Source organism: Alexandromys fortis, unplaced genomic scaffold (genome assembly GCF_014885135.2).
Source record: "Alexandromys fortis isolate MF-2015 unplaced genomic scaffold, M_Fortis_MF-2015_v1.1 scaffold_47, whole genome shotgun sequence".
Taxonomy (NCBI): domain Eukaryota; kingdom Metazoa; phylum Chordata; class Mammalia; order Rodentia; family Cricetidae; genus Alexandromys; species Alexandromys fortis.
In genome coordinates, this window is record NW_026067957.1 from 2,957,918 (window position 1) to 2,984,636 (window position 26,719).

Here is a 26,719-nt window from a genome sequence, read left to right on the forward strand (position 1 = left end):
GCATGATTGTCAGATCTCCAGACACTATTAGAAGCATCTGACCAGAGAAGGGGAGGCTTGTCTGTGCTGGCTCACAAATATGTTGAATGCAGGAGATTCCACTAAACACACAATGAAGAAACTGTACAGCTAGTACAAGGGCACAGGTTTGTAGGAAAAAGAAGTTGATTTTCTGCACCTGGTCAGATTTTTTCATAGCAACAGAAAATCCAAATTTTGTTTCTGAAGCCAGAAAGTCCAAACTGACCAGGAATGCCTGGCACTTGTAGGTCTTACTTCATCTTTCTCTTCTGCCCTTGATGTTGCTCCTTTGCCATGCACTTCCTAAGAACCTCCACTGTGACTGCAGGATTCCTGTCTAAGGTTCCCCTGCTGCACTGCTCCTCAATTGCCGCCAATGTTGTCACAACGTTAAGACTACAGCACTTATCACATTCTGCCTTCTAACTGAGGATTCAACGTGATCAGCCACTTCAATTTCCTGCCGCTGCGACTTTTCTACCATGATGGACTTTCCCCTCAAACTGTGAGTCAAAACCAACTCATCTTCTAGGAACCAAACAAACAAGCCACGAGGGGAAAAAAAAATGAGTCTTTATAATTCAGTGTGCCTTCCATCACTGAATACAGTATGTTCAAGATACACGGATATGAGTCAAGAGTAACAATAATAATAAAAAAAAAACCCTTCCTTGTTCTCTGTAAGAAAATGTTCTGCTGTTAAATATTACCCATTTGACTTTCTTATAAACTCTGAGAGAGAAGCTACTGTTAGTAGATGTTACCTGATTTGTCATTGTGTTGTCATAGAAACAACTGGAGACCCACTCATTCAAGCAGTCAGGAATCCCATAAAAAAACACTAAACAGGAAACCATAATGTATACACAGAAGATCTGGTACAGACCCGTGCAGGTGCTGTGCATCCTGCCTTAGTCTCTGTGAGTTCACATGACTTGTTAACATGTTGATTTAGACTTGTTCTCTTGGTCTCCTCCCTCTGCTCACTCTTACACTCCTGCAACTTCATCTTCCACAGGGTTTCCTGTGACATCATGGGGGAGGAGTCAAATGAAGACATCCCTTTCAGGAATGAGTGCTCTAAGATCTCTCACACTATGCATAATGCTTGGATGTTAGTCTCTATATCTGTTTCCATCTGCTACAGAAGAAAGTTTCTCTGATGATGGCCAAACAAGGCACTAATCTCTGAGTAAAGCAGAAAGTAATTAGGAGTCATTTTATCACTACTTTGTTTTAAATGAGTAGTTTCTGGTTTTCCTCAATATTGGTGGGCTATCCAGTCTCAGGTACTTGGTTATCCAAGCAGTGTTGGGTATGGGTTCAACCCCATGGAGTGGGTCTTAAGTCAGGTATTGGTTGGTTATTTTGCAAGTTTTGTGCCTCTACTGTCCTAGCATATCTTGTAGGTAGGGTACCACTGGAGAACAGAATGTTTGGGGCTTGCTTAGTGCTTGTTTCTCATTTGGTAGCCTTAAAAGTATTTTTCTGAAGAAACAGGAGTACGGCATGAACATGGGGAAGCAGATGAAAACAAGAAAATATGCGACTATGAAGTGAATGCTTAGTCTCAGAGATGAGAGACTTAAGGAAAAGGATAGATTAAAGCCTAAAAAGAAAGAGAAGAAAGATCCCAGTGCTCTGAAGGAAAGAGAAGTCCCCCAACATCCTTCCTGATTATTCTTCCAGTACAATACACAGCTGGGTCCACCGTACCACATCCTTGTTGACACCAACTTCATCAACTTTTCCATTAAAGCCAAACTAGACATAGTGCAGTCCATGATGGGCTGTCTGTACACCAAGTGTATCCCTTGTATAATAGACTGTGTGATGGCTGAAACTGAAAAATTGGGCCAGAAGTATCAAGTGGCACTAAGAATCACCAAGGATCCACGATTTGACCGACTTCCATGCACACACAAAGGAACCTATGCTGATGACTACTACATTGTGACTGGCAGTTTATCAGGACCTCAAAGAAAGAATCCGGAAAATCCCTGGAGTTCCTATCATGTATATTTCTAACCATAGATACAACACTGAACCGATGTCAGATGATTATGGAGCTGCTCTGTTCTAATTCTTACTTGACCAAATTCACCTGTGTTTTTTACCAGCTTTCTCTGTTGTCAGCTAATTAAACATACCTTTTATTGTGTGTGGTTTTTTTTTTAATAAGAAAGTACCAAAAAGACTAGAAAGTAGAGGCAAAGACTTTATGCAGATACCATCTTGACTTCTCTATATTCAGTGAGTTCACAGGCATTGTATTCTGCACTAGGGTCTTTCTGTCAGTTTGCGGAGATGATGCCTATTATATAAGCATCAGTCTGGCTAGACTGGGGATTCTTTGGGACTCTTTTTGGCCAACAACTCTATTGGATGAAACTAAATCCATTTGGTGATAGGAGATGGCTGGTAGGAACTGTCTCCACCAGTATTTGATAATTTCATTTAAATCTTCTTCATATATGTAAATATCTTAGGAAGCTTCTATTGTATTAGCTTTCAAGACTACTCAATTGTTTCTTAATTTTAGCTCTCTGTATTCCTCTTCCTCATCTGTTTCTCTCCTCTCTCTTCCCACTTAAGCATCCTGCTCCAACCGTTCCCTGTTCATCCATAACAATTTTATTTCTTTTTCCTAATGAGGTCTCTCTATACCCTCTACTTCATTACTTTATACCTACTCTTCTGTAGTTCTACAGATTGTTAGCCAGTAGTCTTATTCATGGCCTCCAACTTGCAATAATCATCTCCATCATATATTATGTATAAGTTTTATTCTTCTCATAGCCAAAATGAAGAAAAGAATTTGTCTTCAAAATTCCTTTCCAGCTTGGTTATTTATTCCCGCCTTTGGCACAAGAGTCTGAAACCCTAGGATATTTTTACAACTGGTTGAGTGACACCCTCTTCTCCCTCTATGGTGACAATCAAGGGTCAGTAAGGAAACAGTGATTCCCCAGCAGCTTCCACTTAGAAATACCTGAACAAAGATAACATTTCTCTGTGGAAATGCTTTAATTTCCAGATCAAATGGAGCATCTATAACACTTCTCCCTGGAGATATAATGGAACATAATCTTAGAGAAGGCATTTGCTTCTCTGCTATTTTGCTCTAGGTTAGGGGCCTAAAGTTAAAGGGCTCTGGATTCATTTCAAAAGATGCAAACCCACGCAATCTGTATCATACACACACACACACACACACACACACACACACACACACACACACACAAGCCTGTCAGTGTTTTGAGGAACTGACTATGACAGTTTGAGTATAATGTAACAAGAAGAAAATTTAAGTCCTGTGAGTAAGAGGGATTAATTACCCTCATTTTCCCTGGGTGTTCTGCAGATTGGTGACAATGTGTTTGGTGCCTGGAATACTCATCACAGAGACATTCTAAAGAGGTACAATTATAAGTTGATATGTAGATAGAATTATATCCCCCAGAAAGATATGATGAAGCTCTAAAGTATCTCCCAGAATGATATAATGAAGCTCTAATCTCTGATTCTGAAATGTGATCCTATTTGAAAATAGAGTCTTTAACAACATAATTAAATGAACATATGATTATTAGCATATATATTTACATAACATGATAAGTGTTCTTATAAGGAGAACATGGTATGTAAAGAAAAATAGTGGAAGAATGCAACATGCTGATAACAGAATAAGAATTAGAGTGCAAGGCAAAGACACCCAACTGGGATTTTCATCGCCATTTCCTGACTTCACAAGTATTTAAACCTCTTGCTTTCTATATCTGTGACATCAACAAGAATTGCACTCTGACAGCCCCACCATCAATGCTTGATTGAGAAGCACAGAGCAGTCTTCTGATGTGCCTGGTTATTTGCTTGTCTTCTTGCTTGGCTCATTGTTTCCTTTTTTGTGTCTAACTGGAAGCAGTGCTCTTGAATATGGTTTTAAAATATGGAGAAACAGTAAAAGAAAGAGAAAGAATGGGGCTATTGAAGTCAAATCTATCAGGAGAGACCCAGAGGCAATGCAGTGTATTGGAAAAATAACCATGGACATATTCCTTTGCCACTTGAACTGCCTAGCACTTATTTATACAATGAGCACAAATATCAATTTTAAATTGATAGACATTTTGAACCTTTAGCTCTGTAAAAACTGATCTGCTTTTCGGCATAATTTCTTCTCAAACAACAAAATACTAACTCCACTAAATTATTGCCTTCATTAAAGATGCAATGAACTTTGATGACATTTTTCCTTGAGTTTAAGTTCAAAACCTGTCACATATAATTTCTAATATATACTGCTTTCTTGTGACTATTAAGTCATAGACCATAAAAGGAAGATGATATGGTAAAATTTGTAATCCTAACTCTGCCAATACAAATGCTAGGGCTATCTCGTCTGTTTCACATTTATTCTCCTGGTTGCAGAAGACTGTGTTTTGCGTTGAATTTCCCTCCCCTTTCATTGTACTTATTAGAACTTTGCTCTTGTCTGTGAAGGGCTGTACTCCATTGAATGGTCAAGGAAGCAAGAAGAGCCTACAACACAAACCACTCTTTTTCTTGATGGGTTTGTGTATGAGGTGTACTTGCTAGCATATTAGAAGTGCTATAAGGCAGAACACAGCACAAGGTTCTGAGATGGTCAGATATGTGAATTTCTTGAAGCAAGGTCCATCTGGGTGTGGTGAATTTACCAAAGTGGGCTTTCTAAGCACAAGAAAGCCAAAAGTTAATTTGAGGTTAAGTAAGTGACTACTAGATTCATTTCAAGAACTGATAGAAGATTTTCAGTTTCATGTGTCAGTGGCAACAAGAGGATTATCAGCTAGCAAAGAACTATACAGTTTTGGCATTACTTATCTTCTGCTGTTCTTGTTCTCTCCTATTTAATTACATATCTCAATAAAAACATTCCTTTGTGATTTTCTTTCTTTTTTTTTGTTTGTTTGTTTGTTTGTTTTTTTCGAGACAGGGTTTCTCTGTGGCTTTGGAGCCTGTCCTGGAACTAGCTCTGTAGACCAGGCTGGTCTCGAACTCAGAGATCCTTCTGCCTCTGCCTCTTGAGTGCTGGGATTAAAGGCGTGCACCACCATTGCCCAGCGTCCTTTGTGATTTTCTAACAATGGCTTTTCCCCAGATATTTTATTCAAACCACACAGAAGAGTAACTAATCTACTTAGCAAAAGTCAGAGTGATGTGCAGAACTTTTCTGACCATTGCCCTTACTTAGAGGGTGGACACAAACCAGAGAGCACCTATGCCAAAGACTGACTCTCTAAATTCAAGCCTCCTTAGGCCTAAACATTTAAGTCTGAGATTAGTATTGATAAATGAAGACACAGTTTAAATATTGAGAAAAATGTCCTTTTGTCTCAGGTCTGAATGACTAATTAACGGAGGAAACATTTGTTTTTCTATAAAATGACGTGGAACTAAGAGGATACTTAATAGGTGATGTGAACAGGAAGGAGAGACAGAATCGGGAACCCAACACACAGCCAGAACACTAAGAATTCCCTGACTTGTCTGACTAAAATGCTTATGGTTCCCTGGTAAGGAGGAATAGGATGCATTTATCAGAGCTCACCTGACTCAGGTCCCCCTAGAAGACATCCTTTCATCTTTCTCTTGGGCCAGGAATAAAATATAAGATGATTCAAAATCTAACATGCGCAGAGCTTGGTAGCAGCATTCCTTTGGAGAAAGGTTGTCTGAATCGGGCTTATTCTGCTCTGTGTGAGTCGCAGGTTACCAAACCCTAGCTCTTTCTTTTCATTGTGGGAACTCTCCAGAATGAATAGGCCCAAAGTTGTTCTTATGTTGAAGGAGAAAAAAAAAAAAAAAAAAAAAAAAAAAAAAAAAAAAAAACAAGAATGTTTTTCTCTATGGTTTTTCGGCAACTGGCTGCCTCACAGAAACCTGCTGCATTCACTTGGGCTACAATGGCGCCGTTTGTCAAATTGCTGTTCCAGTGAGCTAAATAATGCTCCCATGGATAGAAAAAGTTAATCTCCTTTTTCCAAAGAGCTCCATTGCCACCCAGGGATGTAGCTCATTTCCATCCCAGGAGCTGACTCTGGTCTATTATGCCTCCACAGCAGAGAGGTTCAGAGGTTAACCACATGGAGTGTTAACAACAATTTCCTTTCATCCTTTTAAAGTTATTTTCATTTCATTAGCTAGCCCCATGCTCTTTAATTATGCTTTGTTTAGGTTCTGTTGCCGCCATCATCCGATTTCGAGGAGGGGAAAGGCTTGCTCCCTTCAAGCCAGGCTGTGCACACACGCACACATGTTCTTTCTCTGGGACTGGGCCCTGGAAAATGCTCAGGCTCTCATGAAGAACTCTTTGTTTCCCTTCCATCCAGTTCAGACCTTTGGATATCATCTTCCTTCAGCACTTGCCCCCCCTTTGTCAGCCTGTTTGCTTCATACCAGCAGCCTCCGTTGAATGATTGTCGCCTTCCGAGAATTAGAAACGTCTCAAATCCCTCTTGCAGTTCCTGTTTTTAATTAAATTCTAGTCCCCAACCCCTGCCACCAAGATTCATTCATAGATGGTCTGAAATGTTCAACATTAATTAAACAGGGCTGTCCAAGATGGAATATTAGAAGTTGGGAAGATTCGAGCATGTGAGGAATTATAACAGGTCTATGACGGGAATCAATACAAATGGGGTGGGTGTAAGGAGGGATAGATGTTATGGTAGACTATAACTACCCAAAACAGGGCTATGCTCATTTTGGAAAATCAAATTTATTGTGCTCTCCTTTTTCATCTTGGAATTTCATCTTTCTCCCCTACTTCTGCCTCTCTTCAGTGAAGTAGAAGAAATCAAAGTGACACAGTCTAAGTAGCATCCCTAATAACTTAGATCCTGTTCAAGAGTTATCTGGAATATTCCCCGGAGAAATATGCTAATTAGACATCACCTCTAAATATTCTTCATTTTCAAAAGATCTCGGAAATTTTAGACAGAGGAACTAAATGGGTACGTCTGATAACAAGAAACCTAAATAAGGCAAGAAGCAGTTCAGATGCCAATAATTATTAATTGAGGCAAAGAAGAATTTAGCAGTTAATAAGCTGAAAAATCTATCTGATGGAAGAATGCTTTTAATAATTCTAGAAAGAAATCAGCCTTCCTTTTCCCTTAGTTGCTTTTGGTAATGGGGGACTTGCTGTCCTGTGGAGGACTCACTATTATATGAAGAATCACACACTACTTGAATATTTCTTGGAAACATTATTTCTATGTGCTTTTACCTATTTGTTGGTACATTTGTTTGTTTGTATTTGATGCCTCACAGAACATATCTACTTCTTTTTTTAACCTGAGATTGAGAGAAGCTTTGTGCTGCCAAATTTGTGTTTTGTGTTGTTTTGTGTTCAAGTTACTACTCCAGACTGTTGATTGAACTCTTGCCTGTGTGATAATCATAGTAGCCATGCTTTGTCTGCCAAGGTATCTGGAAACATCTGGAAAGCTTGTAGAACATACCTTTCCTTGGTCTATCTTCATACAACGACTCATTTCTGCCCTATAAAGGACCTATGATACATCAACAGACCACAGGAGGATTCTTCAGATTGGTTGCAAAGAAACATTGTCTAAAGATATAGCTACTTCAAAATCCAACAGAATTGACATACTAGAAAAAAGTAGATACTTTAGAAATGATCAGAGATAAAATTGGGGAGATGGTTCAGCAGTTAAAATATGCACTACTCTTACAGAGAACCCCAGTTCAAATTTCTGGCCCCCATGTCATGTGACTTACCATCCCATACAACTCTATTCCTCAATCACTCCCCACACACAACTTAAAACAAAAATAAAACTTGAAAACATAATTTAATTTTGAAATATCACAGAAACTATGTGAGGGAAAAACAATATGGGTATTAATAGTTTTCAAAAATCTCACATTCAGACACTGAATAGTGAAAGACTCTCTGGCCCACAAAGTAGGAGTGAAAGACAGAGGGAAAAGGAGGACAATGATCTTGCCTTCATCATTTTACCATCGTCAGGATTCAGCCAAGGTTGGCAGTCTTCCTATGTCTCCCTGGTTGACCAGAAATTCATCCATAAAGGACAGACGATTTGATAATTGACAAATCCAGATAATTAGTCTTATCTGTCTAGCGCTTTGCATTTTTCCCTTCCTTGTTTATTTAAAGGAAAGAGAAAAAAATCTTCAAATATACTAGGTATAAAAGTATTGTTCTATGTAGGTTATCTAGAAATTTTACAAGAAAAGCCTCTTACCGGGGCTGAGTTGCTGAGAAAGCCTGAAGGTTTAAACCCTTAAGAAAAGTGAATACTTCACAGAGACACAATAAGGTACAGACACACGAACCCATGAAAGATAGCATGTGCTATAAATAAGTGCCAGGCCAGCAAAAGCAAACACCTGAACTTTAGTTCTTAAACATTGCAACTCTTGCAATTTGTTTATCTGAAAAAATTCAGCATTCCTCAGCTAAATCCACGAGACAGTGTGGATACATGGAGAGGTCTGGCACGTTTCTGCAGCTTTTTCAGGAACACGGAGAAAACTCGAATCTATGCGCAGCATTAGAAAATTAAGTATGTGGGCTATTTTACTGTAGAAAGGAATAAGGAATAGGAAAACAACTATTAATTCATTGGCTGAAGAACAAAAGTTTATGACCAAGAACTATTACAGTTCCACAAGCCATGCTTCAGGGAAGGAGGATCTAGGCCCCGAGCTGCCCCGGAGGTTAGCTCTAGCTCTTAAAATATTGGCAGTAGGACCATATTAAAGAATGTTCCATAAAGGGAAAAATATTCCTGGGGAATTTCCTTTGATGAATTTTATATTTGTGACAATTGTTAGCTTCCTTGTATACTCTCTTCCCTCACTAGTTATTAAACTGCTGAATTAAACTGCACTGTGTTATAGAGACACGAAAAGAAAGGAGAATCTATTGTTTATCCTGAAAAAGCTTGAAGTATACTGATATAGGGCTGTAAACCAGTGAGTAATAAAAATAACTATTTGTTTCATAATTATACAGGCTAATAATTACGTTTGTACTAAGCAACCATTTACTAATTGTAATTCATTTACTTCCCCTATGAGATATACAATATTATAATAAATGCACAATAAAGAAACTATAGGTCAGGGGTTGGAGCGATGGTTGAGTGGTTAAGAGCACTTGCTGCTTTTGCAGAAGACCTAGGATTGGTTCCCAGTGTCAACATGGTGAGCATTGACTCTAGTTCCATGGGATTTAACCCTTATGACCCCTCTTATGACCCTGCTACAGATATCAGGCACACATGTGGTTCACAAACACACACCCCCCACAAAGAATTCAAGTACATAAAATAAAGTAAGTAAATCTAAAAAGATTTTATTATTATTAAAAAGAAAAGCAACTATATGTATATATAACACATATATGTTTGCAGACAAAACATTCATGCATATAAAATAAAATAAGTAAATCTCAAAAATATTTTTATGGGTATTAAAAAGAAAAGGCACTATGGGTCAAAGAGCCCAGGTACCAGCCCAAGCCAGCAGCACTGAGAAGGAACACATCCTGAGCTCTAGGTCACTGAACTCTGAAACAGCACAGCAGTATCTGTAAATCCCAGTTCAGCTGCAAATAAAGAAACATGTTATGAGCCACCCAATGAGGAAAGAAGAAATGGAAAGTATTTAGAGAAGAAATGTTTAGGCTGTGAAAAGTAATCTGGCTAGAACAGCAATTTATCCCCATGTATTTCTGCCCTACTTTTTAGAAACAGAATATAGGAGGAGATTCAAGTAAAAATCGAAGCTGGTACAACTGTTGTAAAAGCCAGTGTGACAGTTAAGACTGAATAAATGCATGAATCCCAACCACACAACTATCCTCTGCATAAGTAACCAAAATAATAGCCACAGCAAAAAGAGACCCTTGCACGCCCATGTTCACCACAGCATTGTAAAGAAGAGTCAAGAAATGGAAAGAGCCCAAGTGTCTGTAAAGAACCGAACAAAGGAATTGTGGGATGTATATAAAGGAATGATATCCTGCCTTTAAGAGAGATATCTTGCCTTTCGCCTTGACATGGATGAATCTGGAAGACATGATATTAGACAAAATAAGGCTAACTTGAAAAACATTGCATGATTGTATGAGTGTGTGAAAAACTTTAAAACATATTGAATATATATAAACAAAGAGTAAAAAGGTCAATAGAGAGATGGTTTCCATTGATAGGAGAGAGGAAAATGGGGAAATGCAGGCAAAAATGAGCAAAGTTCTTATTTTACATGGGATGAAGTCAGTCCAGGGATTAGATGAACATCACTTAAACTATAATTAATAATAATTTTGCATACTACAGGTTTATAAGTACTTTAACTGTTCACACAGGCACACATACACAGAAAATAATTATGCCATATGATAAATATAATTTTTAATTTTCTTAATTGTAGGAACCATTTTACTCTATGACCACCAAAATATTCTGTATACCTTTGATATATGCACCTTAAAACCCTAGAGTAAAATATAACTTCTCACATCCAGCATGGTTCCAGCAATAGACTTGCCTGGGTTAGTGAGCAAATGAAGAAAAGAAAAACACACAGAGACACATGGACACACAGAAAAGCTGGGATTGGGTGAACTGGACTTTCTAATGGAGAAACTGTAGTACCTAGAAAGCTCAGCGTGATTAACATGTAAGATGTGACTAGGGAAATGGGGTCACTGCACACAGTTAAACAAGGAGATGCAGTTTATTGTATGCAGTCAGATCAAGAAGAAAAGTTTTTTGAATTTGGTAAGAACAGTCTCTATAGTAGAGCAGTCCTCAGGTCAAAGAGATCTGGATCAGGAACAGGGAGGCAGAAGCTATAGTGGATATTTTCTGCACATACCTGCCAATGTTAACAGTCAGACCAGATGAAGGCTGTATAAAGTTGACTACACAATCAGTCCCAAGGCAAGTCTCAACAGATACAAGAAACCTGAAATAACCTCCTGCATCCTACCAGACCACCACAGTCTCAAGCTGGATTGTACCATATTCTTGAGCCTAGGCCAAGGAGCACTTGGCCAATTTTCCACAGGTCTGAGGCTGGGGTCCTCAATAGCTGTGTCCATAACAACAGCACACAGTTACCCAGGACTTCACTCACGCAGGACTTCCTCTGTTCCTACAGTTAAGTTTGCGATAAAACTATAGATAAAAAGTTTCTTTTTCTTCTCCTTTGATATCCTCGCAAGCCTATAAAAAGATATCACATTGGTACCTTGAAAATGGAACAGAGACTAGACGTAGAGGAAACAATTTGGGCCACATGTTTTTAATGCTCCTTCAGAGGGGGTATAATGAGACCTTCCAGAACCTTCTGGACAATCAATTAATCTTTGGAGGAGAATCAAATTTTCATATTGCCTGCTTTACATTCAGGTAAAGTATGGTCCTTGATTGTATGTCATGGGATTAAGAAATGGCAATACATGAGAAGACCATAGGTCATGATGGGAGGTTAGGGATGCAGGCAAAAACAAACCAAAACAAACAACAACAACAACAAAAAAACCCAAAAACCAAAAAAAGCCTTAAAGGTAAGGAATAATGTCTTCTGACAGAGATTTCCGAATTGGGCACAGTGGTCAAAGAGGCTAGAATTAAATTTCCTTAATGGCATGCTAGAACTCGTTGACTTTCTTTTGTAGATACAGCCACTTGCCTTTTACTTTGGGAAAGAAAATGTATAAGGATATGGTGAGGTATTAGTTCAATTCTGGAGGTTTAGTAGCAGAATTTAGTGAGAGCCAGAATACAATTCCATGCCTATATTCAATTATGTGTAGGCACAAAATGGAAGATGCTGTGCCAACTTGTCCTTTCTCTCTCAGAGTACTGTAGACAATGTAAGTAGCTCCAGCTGCTATGCCGTAAACGGACTTGAATCCCTGAGTTTAATTAGATTGTAAAAACGGAAAGTAAACCAGACAATTGATTAAATAGAAATGAAATGAAAGGAACGTGATCCCCAGAAAGACAAAGCAAGACAAGTTCTTCCCGTGGAGGGTAAACATGTGTTCCTAGGCTGTAGTGATCATCTGCTCGCTCCTGCATCTGCAGCTGTTAAAGGCTTTTTTGCAGAGTAAGGTAATGGGGAGCTGATGGCATTTCCTCGGGAAAGGCAGGGGCACAAGAAATAAGTAGCTGTACTAGTTGCAGAATAGTGACTAAAAAAGTGGATCCTTAGGTACTATCTGGATTCCTAAGATCATAGAATTCTGTTAACTCCATTTAGGCTTAGATAATTAGTTTTTTCCACAAACTATTTATTTAGTCTGTTATTTCATTATTCTTGCACAAATGATCATATATTAAGTATTCAATGACAATGAAATGACAGACTAAGTATAACAGGAGAACTGTACTTACTGAGCCATTGCTAGGCTGGAGACACCATGTTAACTATTTTCTATGCCCTTGCTCATTAATCTCCAGCAATTCTGTGATACTGATAGAATAATAGTGCATATCTTATACCCGAAAAAACAAAAACATTTTCAGAAAATTCCCGAAGCCATGCAATTAGAAGGTTAAAGCCAATTTCATATGAACCATATATCATGTGTTAGGCAAGTGTTTCTGAAGTACTTTATAGAAGCTACTCACTTTTGTGTCTCAGAGCAATTTCACGTGGTAAAGCAATCACACCTGCCTCAGATATTACTGCATCATAATTTGCATTTATTTGGGCAAATGCATATAACACATTTCAAATGGGAAAGGCAGTGATTCCTTATTCTAGTCCTAATGGATGGTGAGATAAACTATAACCCGTGGCTTCTTCATGATGCCTTTACAATACCAGGTAGCACACTGGAGCAGGATGGTAATGCGGTTGTTTGCTAGAACTCTTATCAGTAGTCTAGCCTGACACCACTCTTTATGCCCACACTTCCCCTAAAGTTCTTCCCCTGATGAACATTATGAATTATTAGGTCTGAAATGGGAGACAGACATCTGTGAAAAGAGTTAAGCAGATTCCCATGCTGCTGATTAGAGGATAGTGTCTTTGAATAACAAGATTTAATAAACAAATAAAAAGCTTAGATTCAGCCAATTGTGAAATAACCCATTGCTTGAATGACAAGCAGCAAAACAAAACAAAACAAAATGAACAAATAAACAGAAACATTACTGGATTGGATTTCCTCCAATTCTGGTTGTGCCATATCACAAATGATTTGTGTCTTCATAATATATAAATTGGTTCTAGAGTTCAAGTACCATTTAGAATACCCAAACTACTCATTGTTCAAAGCCATTCTGATTTCCACCAGGATTTCTATCCTGGTGGCCAAAAAAGTAAGAGATCTAAACACAGAGAAAAGACATAAGACACAGACCCTGGCTGTTCCCAAAGCCTATCCCTGCAGGTTTAGGTGGGAGAACATGTCTATTACACATATTCAGTACTTGTGAACTGACTTATTAAATTTATAAACTTAGGAACAAAATGTAGTATGTACCAATAACCTTATCTTGTGTGTCAAAGGACTCATGGATTATTCAATCTTCTGTCCTGGTGCCGATTCCCAGGGTATGTGCTTCTTCCATATAGAACTCCACAAAGTGGCACAGGGCTGTTTATATCACCAATTCTCTCTTAATACTGATCTCATGGAAACTGGGAGTTGCATCTTATTCAGTTACAGAACTAGAGCAGTTCATGGTAATGTTCGGTGGTGACTACTAAATGTATTTACAAGAGCCCATGCATTGAGACATGATTTTCTCGTGCCTAATTTTGTGCTACATGCTTAATGCCCATCATTCCATGTATTCTAGAACACTATCTCATCATCTCATAACAACTGTGCTTTTACACAAGGGGGCCATAATCCTGACAGTACTTACTTTGCTGATCTTTCTTACAGTTGTTGATCATTTCTTGATTCATGGAATGATCTTTCCTCTGTTGGTACAATTTTCTGGGCTTTGGTTCTTTTTCTCTCTTCAATACTGTGCTTTCACCTTTTCCTCCTACTTTCTACATGTAAACATGTTCCAGATTTCATGTAATTTTTCTTTATGTAATCCCTTTAAATTTTCTTCATTCTAGAGATTACACCTGATTCCTCAGCAGCTCTTTACATCCCAATATAATCATTTTACTAAAAGTCTTTTTAATGCTAAATTGGCAATATCCTTACAAGTTTCTAGTCTATTCCCCCTCTAGTCTCATCTTTTCAAATATTTTTAAATATTCTCAGGAAGTGCCTTCTTTGCTTTGAATGCATGTGTAGCTTTACATTGACAGAAAGTTAGTTATCGACATCAAAACTCTTCAACCTTCCACATCCTCTTATAACATTCAGTTTTTAAAGTTCAACCTTTTATCAAATTGTCAATTTTTGCTATAGTAAGGCTTTGTCACTATCTACCATCATGCAACATTTCTCCACTTTTATCCCAGTCACTTATGTCCTCTTTTTGGGTACATGCTCACTTCTGCTTTGTAAGTGACCCCATTTTCTCTTCATTCATCCATATTCTTACCACTTTTCTAAGCCCACAACACCCCACATTAACCGTAAAATAGATACAATGTCCACTCCTGGTGGACACAGGCTTTTATCCTATGAATTTCTGAGTAGTTTCTTTTCTGTGCCAAATTTCCAAGTCAACTATAGAGCTTAGTGAAAAAAAAAATCATCCCCAGGTTGGAACCAATGATCATAATTTTATAGGTAACTTTCAAGCATCTCAGAAATTCTGCAAATAGGTACTTAGGGTTAAGCAATATTTTACAGAGAAATTTATCTTTTTATATATATGGACTTAGTTTCCATAGTCATTTGGGAAATCTTTAAGTATGGGAATTAAGAAAACATGTGACAAAAACAAGGGTGTCTGACATACAGAAGAAAAGTAATATGTGTTGAGTAACTTTGCCATTTTAGATATGATATTTATTATAATAATATTAAGAAGCTAGCATGAAAAACATACATTTTGTTTTCTTATGATGATATAGCCCCAGATCATGGACTTGATATAAAGGAATTACCGCAGAGATACAATCAATTATTACTAGCATGTCTCTTTGAGTAATTTTGAGTTTTAATATCATAGAGAATCCTTGATCAAAAATGTTGTAGGGAAACAAGAGCATTACTTTATTATTTGAAAAAGTAATCTTTAGGACTCATCAGACACCACACTAAAGTCTTCAATATTAATAAGTCATGTAAACACTATAAAGTAAAACCTGAGATCAGTAATATGAAACAATAAGGATTTCTTTTTCTTCCCAAGTAAAGACAGTGTGATGATATCAATAAGAAATTCCTCTTAGCCTCTTTTGTTACTGCTATGCACTATTACCTCTAAATTAAAAAATATGGTAATAGTAATAATAGTAAAATCTTGCTGGTTCCAGTATAACAAACCTAATATTTCAGAAAAAAAATCTTGAGACTGTCACGAATGTCTAGGACTTTCTATATTTTATTTTCCTCCTTTATCCCATAAGTTCTTCTCTACAAAATTCTCATTCACAGGATTCTAGTCATTCCCTGGAAAAAGAAAAGTAGTCAGTGCATGGAAATAAAATCATTGCTTTAATCATGATTACATTCACTAGAAAACCAAGCTTTGAACATGAAGGCAGAAAGTGTTAACTGTATATGCATAAGACTTCAGAGTTTGGTTTTCATTATTAAGTCTTGACCTAAGTTTATGGGCACTGGGTGATGTTTGCTCAGTTGGTAAAGTGATTACCACACAAGAATGAAGACTTTAGTTCACATCCCTAGCACAGACATTAAAAAGTAGGGCATGTTAGTTCACATATGCAATCTTAGCACTAGAGAAGCAGAGAGATCAATTGAGCTTCTTGGCTAGCTGGTCCTGTCAAATCAATGAACTTCAGGTTCAATGAGAGACTGTTTCTCAAATAATGTAAGGTGGAGAGCAATAGAAAAGGATGCTTCACATCTACCTCTGTTCCCAAAAGGTATGTGCATATACAAATAAGCAAACATACAAATACCTCCCCTCCTTCACACACATCAAAAAAAAATAAGATAGTGGAAAAAGTGATGAGATTAATTCTTTGGAAAAATTTCATGTGTATACTTATGCCTTTATGAGAAAATCCAGTTGAAATTAGATGTATTAGATGAAATAGGGAAGTATTTACCAAGAGGTCATTCTAGAAACCAATTATTGCACCTGTATACATGTATTCTGTGAGTATATTTCTACTCATAATAGCACAAACCCTCCATATAAAGATTTTTTTTTCTTTTAAATTTAGTGTACCTCAGAAACCAACATTGTTTTCTTTCTTTTTGTATTTTTTTTAACAGACAGTGATTCCTGAATGAAAACCTAGGAAACAATTAGCTAACAGTTGCTGTAGTAAATCCTTCAGCCAGTAGCCTTTAAGTTACCAGCCCAGTTGGGCGTGGCCTCTTATACTATAAATGCTAATGTAAAGCATGTGCTCCTTCTCTCTTCTGGCTCCTGGATTCGGTTCCTGTTTCCCCGATCATGCAAACTGTGATCTGTGAGTCTACCCCTATATCAATAACCCTTTATTATACTTAATTCTTAGCTAGTGTGGGATTTCTTTTTAGCGCCCTTCTTTAGTGTTCTTTATAGTTGAGGGATGAATCTGAAGTTTTAGGGCCAGAGGTCAGGAAGGGATAAATTCAAAGGTTGACTTCCAGGCATATTAAGACAGAGATTGGTACTTAAGGATTATTTCCAGGGAAGAGGTACTTGGCAATGAATAAGAATATGGTGAAAGTGAATAGATATGGGAACCATCTCTGGCTGCATGACCTGAAACTTACACTTTTGTCTCTCTAGCTCTCTCTCATTCATTCCATCGTTACAAAGGGGGTGGTATAGGCTAACCCAACAGTAAATTCTATTAATTCTCACTAGGCTCTGGTGCATGTGTACTAATACAAACATAAATTGTAGTGTGTATATCTATATCTATGTATATATATATATATGTATATGTATTCTATAGACATATAAATTGATACATGCATGTGTAAATTCAATGGCTGACCTATGTGGAATCTATGGAATATATAATTTGTTTCCTAGACATTCTTCAAACATACCAAGATCCTCAGAAATCCCTAGTTGGCTAATTCTCCCTCTCTGAGCTTGCTCACTGTCAACTTTGATCCCATACTTTCTTCATCAGTAATTTTCCTTTGTTTCCTAATTCAAGATATTCAGAGAATCTGGGGGTTACAAGGCAGTCATAAGAGCTGATACAATGATTTTGCTCCCCTCTTCTCTTTAATCTTTCAAATGTGGAAGGTACCACATACATTCTTTCAGTAATTCTTATCCCCCTTTTCCTATGTTGCCTATGTAATTCCTATGTAGCCCCCATGGTGGAATTACTTATCTGTGATCACTTCTCTCTATTACTATAAAAAGCCCCATTGCCAACTGATTAATTCCAACTTCTATGGAATGACCAATATGGCCACCAACAACCCTATGGAATATCCAATATTATCACCAATGATCTAGGTCTTTTTTACCCAAGTCTGATTCTTACTGTGTTCTAACACTGAAGTTGAAGTAGGTACTTAGCTTCTCAGTACCTGTTTCATTAATAAATTAATAAGATAAATGTAATAACTCACAGGATTGTTATGAAAGCTAAATTCCATATATATTATAATATGGTATATAAAATATATATTTATATAATGTAAATGCCATTTATAATATGCAAATATAATCCACAATGAAGACTTACCTAAGAGTTTGATGAAAATGTCTACCTTGTTCTCCTGTGATTGTAGATCCAGGGAACTAGTAGGTCATAAACATATACTCATTTGTATAAATTGAATGGTCCATCAAGTTTATTTTACTTATGCTTTATTTTCTCTTCTATATAGTCTCTGAGATCTTTGAGACTGGGATGTAAAAAAATCCAATGACATACATTAATTATGTGTCACTATGGGCCAGCTTCTTGTAATCCTTAGGAGTGACACTGTGTTGGTGATTTTTCAAAGTATTCCTCTTTGCATAAGGTGGGGTGAGACACTGAGCTTCAGTAAGCCAGATCTCAAAGAGAACCATTCTGTCCACTCTCATGCACAACGTGCTCCTTCTCTTTTTGATCCCCAGGAGAATCTTGCATGTGTATACCTTATTTCAGCTTCAGATTTAATAAAGACTCTGCTTCCTTCAGTTCAACAGAACAGTTAGGAGAAAGTCATGTGACTAGATTTTCAGGACTCTGACAATGAAATCCCACCAGTATGTTATGGAACTAGAGTACAGCTTGCTAGTCATGGGTATTTAATAGAATGTTTCACTGGATTCTGGAGAAACAATTGGTCTGGTGAAAATTTCATTCACATTCTCCGTAATTCAATAGTGACCACCATTAGCACTGTAAGATGTGGCAGGAGTGATTTTGTGTGCAGTCCATGAAGAAGTAAGAGAGGAGAGGGAAAGTGAGGAGAGAAAGGCAAAGAGAGGGAGAGGATCTAAATCTAGACAAGGATGTTGCATCCAAAGGACTGACAACTTCAGTAGGAGAGCCTCTGGGTAGAAAGACAACTCAGACAGAACGAAATACTGACAATGATCTTTCATGCTTCACAGAAAAATAGCAAAACAAACCCTCAAATAGAGGCTCACCATGACCAGTGCCTCTCTTGTGTCTGCTTTCCTTGAGCTGAAGATTAATTGGAATTTGTTTACATTTATAAATAAGTGAACAGTGAGCTTATGCCAAGGCCAGTAACAAACCTTGAACCTGTTTTTCCTTTGTGTTTTTTCCTTGAAGGAAATTTGTATTTCAAACACTGTGTGCATGCACTGTATGCATGCATTTCCCATGAAGAATTGCATGTATGCTCACTCTGCTCTCAACTAGTTCTTAAATTTGACATTGATTTTTCCATCTACTTACCCTTGCCAGTGGTAAGGTAAATGGTAATATTTCACACACACACACACACACACACACACACACACACACACACACATATACACAAATCTCCCACCCCACATCTTTCTTTCTCTCTCTCACACACTCTCCCTACACATACAAACACACACACACACAGAGATGAAAATTTAAAAGGCTGGATTTTGGGTTTTTGAGACAATTTCAACCAAGTCTAAACTGATGATTGGTACCAAGTCTAAACTGATGATTGGCACACTGTGTGAGACAGGCACAGTACCCAGTATATTTCAGCCTGGCTTACTGCATTTCCTACTATAGTAGAATTAAAGAAGATTTTTGGGTTCCTCTTTACTGTCTCTGAGCCTGCCTACATCTGGTAAATGTGAATTTGAGTCGGTGAGTCAGTTGATTAACTCTTTCAGGCATTTGATGAATTTGGGAATATATATATATATATATATATATATATATATATATATATATGACAATCTCTGGTTGATGAGTGTTGGGTGTCTGTAACTCTTGAAATTACTTATAAACTGTCATTCTTCAAGTTAGAGTATAGTTCAGTCAGGGAGTACGTTCCTAACATTCCCGAGGCACTGAGTTTGACTTCTACCACTACAAAACAAACAAACAAACAAAACCCTGAAGTATTTTAAAAAGCAAGTTAATGCCAAAGCTCTTGTCAGTTATTGTTTTGGTTCTTGGAATGATGTGGCTTAGCAAAAAAGATACTGACATGGACCATCCTGAGCAGCTGGCAATGTACTTTCTGCTGTTTGGAACAGACAAGAGATGCAGACTCTTTACTAGCTCTCCTGTTTTACCAGCAAAACAGTTCATTGAAGCCCGGGAAAATCATATACATACATATATGCTCATTGTGACTGTGATATAAAAACATCAGCATAGAATTATATCCTCTCACGTTAAGGAATCTAGTATATATGCTTTAAGATTGACATAGAAATTTCTATAGTTATGTAAAATTCAGCCTTTTAATCTTTTATCTTTGTGTTTCTTTGTTCTTGGTCATAATTTTCATCTTGAAGCTTGCCTTACAAAGGTTGCTGCTGTTACAGGCATCCTCTCAGTAGTCCAGGTCACCAGAATCACGAGAGGTGTGCTTTGCATCTGTGTCAGATCCATTGAGTTATCTTTTTGGCCTCCCAGTCAACACTTGCCCATACATGACATTTGTCAGACCTTCAGTTACATACCCACCTCTCTGCTAGTTAGTGAGGGAAATGCGCTACTTTTTAAAAGCTGGGTGCATCACCATTATAAACAAAACTGGGCATCTTTTCATATAAAAGACAGTAGATTTTATTGGAAATGGGAAATGTCTCTCAAATAATTACAGAGCACCTGGCCTCTCTCAGTCTCTTAGACACACTTTTGTTGGGTCTTCATTGCTCTTGATTTCTATGCCTCAAGAAAGATAAGGAAGGAGCTGTGCCTGGAGCAGATCATTGTCCTTCAGAGTCTAAGAATCACTATGTTGCATTTGTGACTACCGTCCCACTGTATTCCCAGGAGCACTCACAGAATCCTAGTAATCATAAGCATGGACAATAGATGGATCACGGAGGAAAAACACCAAGGAACACTGAAGACTGATGATGTAGCATCTTCAGGTTCCTCAAGCCTCGTGATTTACAAGGCCTTGGCATTAGCACTGATTAATGTGAGTCTCTAGATGATTCTATAGATTTATGCAGTCCCAAATAATAGTATCAGAGTTCATTGCCTGCCCATTCATTACACAGCATACACATTTCACAACCTAAATCAATCTGCTTTAAAAAAAAAAAAAAAGATTGAAAGCCCTCCTTATCTCCCGGTAGTTGGAGACAAATAAATGATTTTAGTATTATCTTTTCATGATCTTCATTATTCCATGTGTTCTACTATGTGATATACACATATATTTAAACTCAATCCTCAGGTTAGTCATCATCTTACAGATGAAATAAATGCAACATGTGTTATGTGGAGGAAGGGTTCAACACATGTACAAACAAAACCCAAAGCACTAAGCAGTAGTGGCACTTGGTAAAGAGGGGATTTTTATCAATGTTGACTTGTACTTTTACTCACTAAATGAATGGATCATGAAACACTAGGTATTGTAGCTGGCAATGGAGGTCCCTGGTCACTGGCAGGACCTAGTGTCAGGCATGAGACTGGATGAACAAGAGCCATCAAAAATCTCATGGGCATCAGGTTCTAAATCCTATGAATAGAAAGGCCCAGCTCATCCCTAGTCCTGAATGGGAACACGTCACAACTGATTCACAAGAAATGATAGGGAAGGACTGGTGATGTCAATATTCTCACACCATTATGTATCATGTGTAATTGTAAAAGCACATGGGTCTATTATAACTATTATCGAAGGCATTCAAATTGTATCTTTCCTTTGTCACTTCCGTGGATCATATGCATTTTCTCTTTGCTATGATTTAATTTTTTTGTGGCTGTATGTGTGCACATACATACATGTGGAGGTGAGAGGACAACCTGCAACAGTAAGTGCTTTTCTTTCACTACGTGGGTCACAGTGACTGATCTCAGATCCTCAGGCTTGGTGTCAGACACCTTTACCCACTGAGACATCTCTTTAGCTCCATCATATACATTTCCTATGATATTATTTCAAGTCTTCAGCTACTAGTATGAAGAATTGCCCTTTAATCACATTTTCCATGTTCTTCATTTTACTTTTGATTTCTTATTTTCACATGTTTCTCTTGAAGAAAATATGCATTGGTTCTACTACATGAAAATACATCCTAAATTTTGTTTCCTGACCATTGAGCCATTTTATTCGGCAGTGCCTGGTCATTTCTAACACTGGCTGTTCTCTTGCGAGAGGACAGCATACGCTAGATCACTGGTTCTCGACCTGTGGGTCACAACCTTTTTGGGAGTTGCTTATCAGCTATCCTCCATATCAGTTATTTACAATACAATTCATAGAAGTAGCAAAATTACAGGTATGAGACAGCAACAAAAATAACTTTGTGGTGGGAGGTCACCACAACATGAGGAACTATCTGGAAGGGTTGCGGCATTAGTAAGCTTGAGAACCACTGCTTTAGAGGGACTCACATCACATTCTGATCACACATTCTTCTCTTTACCAAGGAAGTTACACAAGTTACACAGCTGGAAGCTTTCATTCCAAACCCTGTGGCATAGAGGGCAGATGGGCACTGCACTTGTCTTTAACTGTACAAAAGCTTTATGAAATGAGACTTCAAGAACATGATTGGTGCTAGTGTCAAAAACAAAGATTCTTTTGTTTATTTTCTCAGGACTGTATCCTAGCAGGGGTTATCTTGCATATTAAAAATAGGGCATAACAAAATTCTAACAGGGATGTGGGAGGAACTTATGAGATCTTACTCCTAATTGAGGAGATATGGACAGTTGATAACTGCTGGTGGAGGGATAGTCATTATTCTTTGTGGGCGTGGTCACTCTAAGGTTGTTAATGCTCATGTGGGTGATCCATCACATGCGAATACTACAAGCATTAACTGGACCTAATGGGCTATTAAATAATAATAATAATAAGATTATATGGATTTGGGAATGAAAAATATTGGAGAAGATCTGGGCAGAGTTAGAGGGAAAATTTGGGGTAGATATGACCACACTTCATTGCATCTATGTATATCAATGAATAGTTATAAAACATATAAATGTAAATTTTTCAAACTCGTTAGTTTGAAGGACACTTAGAGTATCATGTTTAATTGAGATAGCATGAGTTTCTTGAGCAGTAGGGTGATTTGTATGTAAGTAGACAGTCAATAAATTCTAGTATTTCTCCATATATTCTCATCCTTTACATTTTATAACTTATTTGCAGAAAAGGTTATAAATATCCAGATTAAGTGCCAAAAATAGCTGTATAAATAGCTATATAAGCAATTTCACATGCTAATTAACTAATTTTGCCACCTAAAGTTTACTAAGTGTGCCCAGTATTTTCTAACATACAATGAACTCAGATACTGGTATATCTCTTTAAGAAGCTGTAAAAATGCTGTATGGCTTGTTTATGCCAATTTTTCCTTCCTCTGGGTGTCATAATTTTGACTCTAATAGTTAGGACATATCAATGACATCATTCTATTTACCATATATAATACTATTTGTGTTTGCTAAAATACTTGTTTAAATCTTTCTACACAAGAAGAGGCATGAAGTTACAAACTACACCTGGTCTATTCGCTTGCTATTTCTAAAGCAGTCAAAGAAACTATTAGTCGATACTATGTGTGTTAGTGAATATCAGCTGGATCTACGCTGAAGAGAACAAAACATATCATTTGTTCTACACAGTGATATTTAGGAATCTCAAAGGGATGTATAACAAATTATCACTCTTGATCTTTTCCTCCTTAATGGTGTAGTGATAACCCTGACCAGTGTAACCAGAGGTGATTTGTTTCATAGTTGTATATGATATAGTTCATCTTCTTGCTTCAAAATTTGATGTAAATATTTGTATGAATATTGTGGTGGGCCTGAGTAGATGCTAACGATTTACCAATTCCTCCCTCCACAAATCTTCCATGAAATAATCTGAATAAAAAAAAAAAAAGATTTGCCAGTCTAAGGCTCTGATTTCATGCCCTCACCTCTGCTTCCTTTAGAGAATCTACATGCTGGCTGTGCCAAAGAGGCAGCGGCAAAGCCGCTCTTTCAATGGCAGATCATCACAGACAGTGATGGGGAAATGTGTTCAAGCAAATGGGCTACAGAATTGGGTCTTAAGAGGGGAGATTTAAATTGGAAATGACTGGATCAATAAACAACTTTAATCAATACATTCTTGACATATTCATATAAGATGGGGTTTTTGTTGTTTTGGTGTGTTTTTTTTTTTTTTGTATGAGAAGAAAAGTAGTCAACAAAAACTTGTCTTTCAGTTAACATGATTGGGGGCATTTTTTGCCATTTCTATGTGGTACTTTTAGTCACTGACTGCCTCATGAAAACCAGGAACCCTAGGTTGTCAGGGGTATACCTGGGTAAGTGCAGGCAAAAACTCCCATGCTTTTAAATCCTATGCACAGAAATCTCCAGCTTATTTACAGTCTCAAATTAGCATACATCATAGCCACAGACATCAGAAGCCAGCCTGTTTATCTGCTTTCTGTCTGCCTATTTGAGAAAAGGAGGTAAAGATGGCAGCAATGAATGTCTACCAATGCCAAAGAAGTCCAATCACCACCTATAACTCTCAACGGGTACTGTAACTTCCCCAGTCCTTTGCTACTGCTAACAATTTTACTGTGTAATTATTGATAATCTAAATCTATTCCTAAAATTTCACTGCATTGCAAATGTATTTATATATGGGAAGATAAACCAGTTATAAATTTACCTAAGGTCATACATTACTGAACATTCCTTTTTTAGTGTTATTTCATTTCTCCTGGAATCATTAAACTAGATAAAGAAAAACAGAGTCTCAACTGGCCATCTCTTGTACTTAGGTGAAGCTTCCAGTGGTGGGATGTGGTTGCATTCAATTTAGTGTTTGGCTAAGTAAGTAGTCCCCTTTTATGACTCCTGTATCATTTCTGTCTCCAGGACCCCACCCTGTTTGAGTTTCTGTCCTGGCTTTCTTTAGTATTGAACAGCAATGTGGAAGTGTGAGATGAATAAACCCCACTACCACCACCAGAAAAAAAAAAAAAAAAAAGAAATCCCTAAACAACCGAGGCTGATGCTAAGACAAAGGTTGCTCTATGCAAACTGACAGCAACTGTCCCCTATTGCTGAGAACAAAACCCACATAACTCATTGAATATTGAGAAGTCAAGCTGCTGCTCCATAGAGCCCTCACCCCTATGATCAAGTCTGTTCAGTGCAGGGGGTATTCTGCAGGCTACTGATAGAGAAACAAAGACACCAATCCAGCTACAAAAATCTTTGACCTACAATCTGTCCTGTCTGAAAAATATGCTAGAGCAAGGCTGGCACAGAACCTGTGGGTGTAGCCAACTAATTTCTGATTTTACCTAATATCCACCCCATGAGAAGAAAACAATACCCAACACTGCTTGGGTAACCAAGAAACAGAGACTAGATATCCCAGAGACCTTGGTTAAAACTAAACACTACTGGTTTCATACACACATCCTCTCTCTCTCTCTCTCTCTCTCTCTCTCTCTCTCTCTCTCTCTCTCACACACACACACACACACACACACACACACACATACACACACACAAATAATTGCTAATTACAACTTGCTATACTCATATTCATAGGTCAGTGTCTTTTCCAGTGATGATCAAAGAAGCTTTCTCTGCAGCAGATGGCAACAGACACAGAGACCCCCCCAGTCAGACAATAAACAGACAGAGGCTAAAATGGACGTCTCCATTAAATTCCTTTCTCAGAGCTCAAAGAATTCTGTGGAAGAGGAGGTAGAAAGATTTAAAGGGGAGAGGGGATGGAGGATACCAGGAGAACACAGCTCTCTGAATCAACTAAGCAAGGTGGCACAGGCATATCTGATATATCTGATGGGGATGGCAAAAGTCATACAGCCCGCACAGCTGTTTGACCAAGATCCAGCAAAACTGAGCTACCCGATGGCTGCCCTGACTGCTTTGGTTTTCATCTCTACCTTTTGCATACTTGGGGGACTTTTAATATTTGTACAATTTGGGGATATTGAGTTGGCAGAAAATTTCTTCAATCGTTTATGTCATCTTCCAGGAGTGCTGCTTCTAAGCTTCTGCAGCAGCTTTGCCCTGAGGATTTTTCTTGGACACTCTGACCATTCAAAATTAACAATATACTACTTAGGACACGGCACTATACCCAGCTGGCTTGAAGATTTTGTTTTGGTCTAATGTCATTGTAGCCACCAAAGCTACCAGCCTGAAAAAAGGCTGTCATATACCTCTAGAATCTTACAAAATGGATTATGGGGTTAATGAGTAACAATGATAACTCTGTTATCAATGACTTTGAGGGGGCAATGATGGGCAATGATAACTCTGTCTGTCATATTTTATTAATGATGACTAAAAGTGAGAAAAAGGAAGTGAAACACATGTCCAAAATAGAAAAAAAAGATATGACCTATGTTTTGAAACAACATGAATGAATCCCTACTTCCTAAATTCTGTATAAAGAAGCATTCTAACTGCTAGTCAGTTATGTTGCAAGATTCTCTCAAGTGGACTGGCTCACTCTGTCCCTCATCCACTCCTTACTTCCCTTGCATCACTGCTGGGGGTGTGCTTCCTCTCTGCTCATCTTTTATAAAATGAAACTGAGAAGTCTCCTTATCTGATTCCTCCCATCGCTGTTCTTGCATCTACCCATCTTCAGACCCTGCCCTTATCTGGAGCTGGACTATGGCAGTAAGGTGCATATGAGCTCACAGAGACTGAAGCAGCAAGCAAAGAGCCTACATAGTCTGTACCAGGTATCATAATTATTAGCTTAGAATTTTTATGGGACTCCTGACATGAGAACAAACGGATCTCTGACTCTGGTGCCTGTTCCTGGGACTCTCTTTTTCTTTTGGGGTTGTTGTTTCCTACTTCTATATGATAGTTTTGCTTCATTTTATATTTCATTTTGTCATGTTTGGTTGCTATCTCTTATTTATTTATTTATTTATTTATTTATTTATTTATTTAAGATTTCTGCCTCCTCCCCGCC

At 37.8% G+C, this 26,719-nt stretch overlaps 1 protein-coding gene and 1 pseudogene across 11 annotated transcripts in view; one reads left to right on the forward strand and one right to left on the reverse strand.

The window, feature by feature from the left end:
- Nucleotides 1–26,719, reverse strand: part of Nrxn3 (neurexin 3) — a 1,514,195-nt gene that overhangs the window by 199,869 nt on the left and 1,287,607 nt on the right. The window lies entirely within an intron of this gene.
- Nucleotides 1,537–2,104, forward strand: LOC126507736 (rRNA-processing protein FCF1 homolog; annotated as a pseudogene).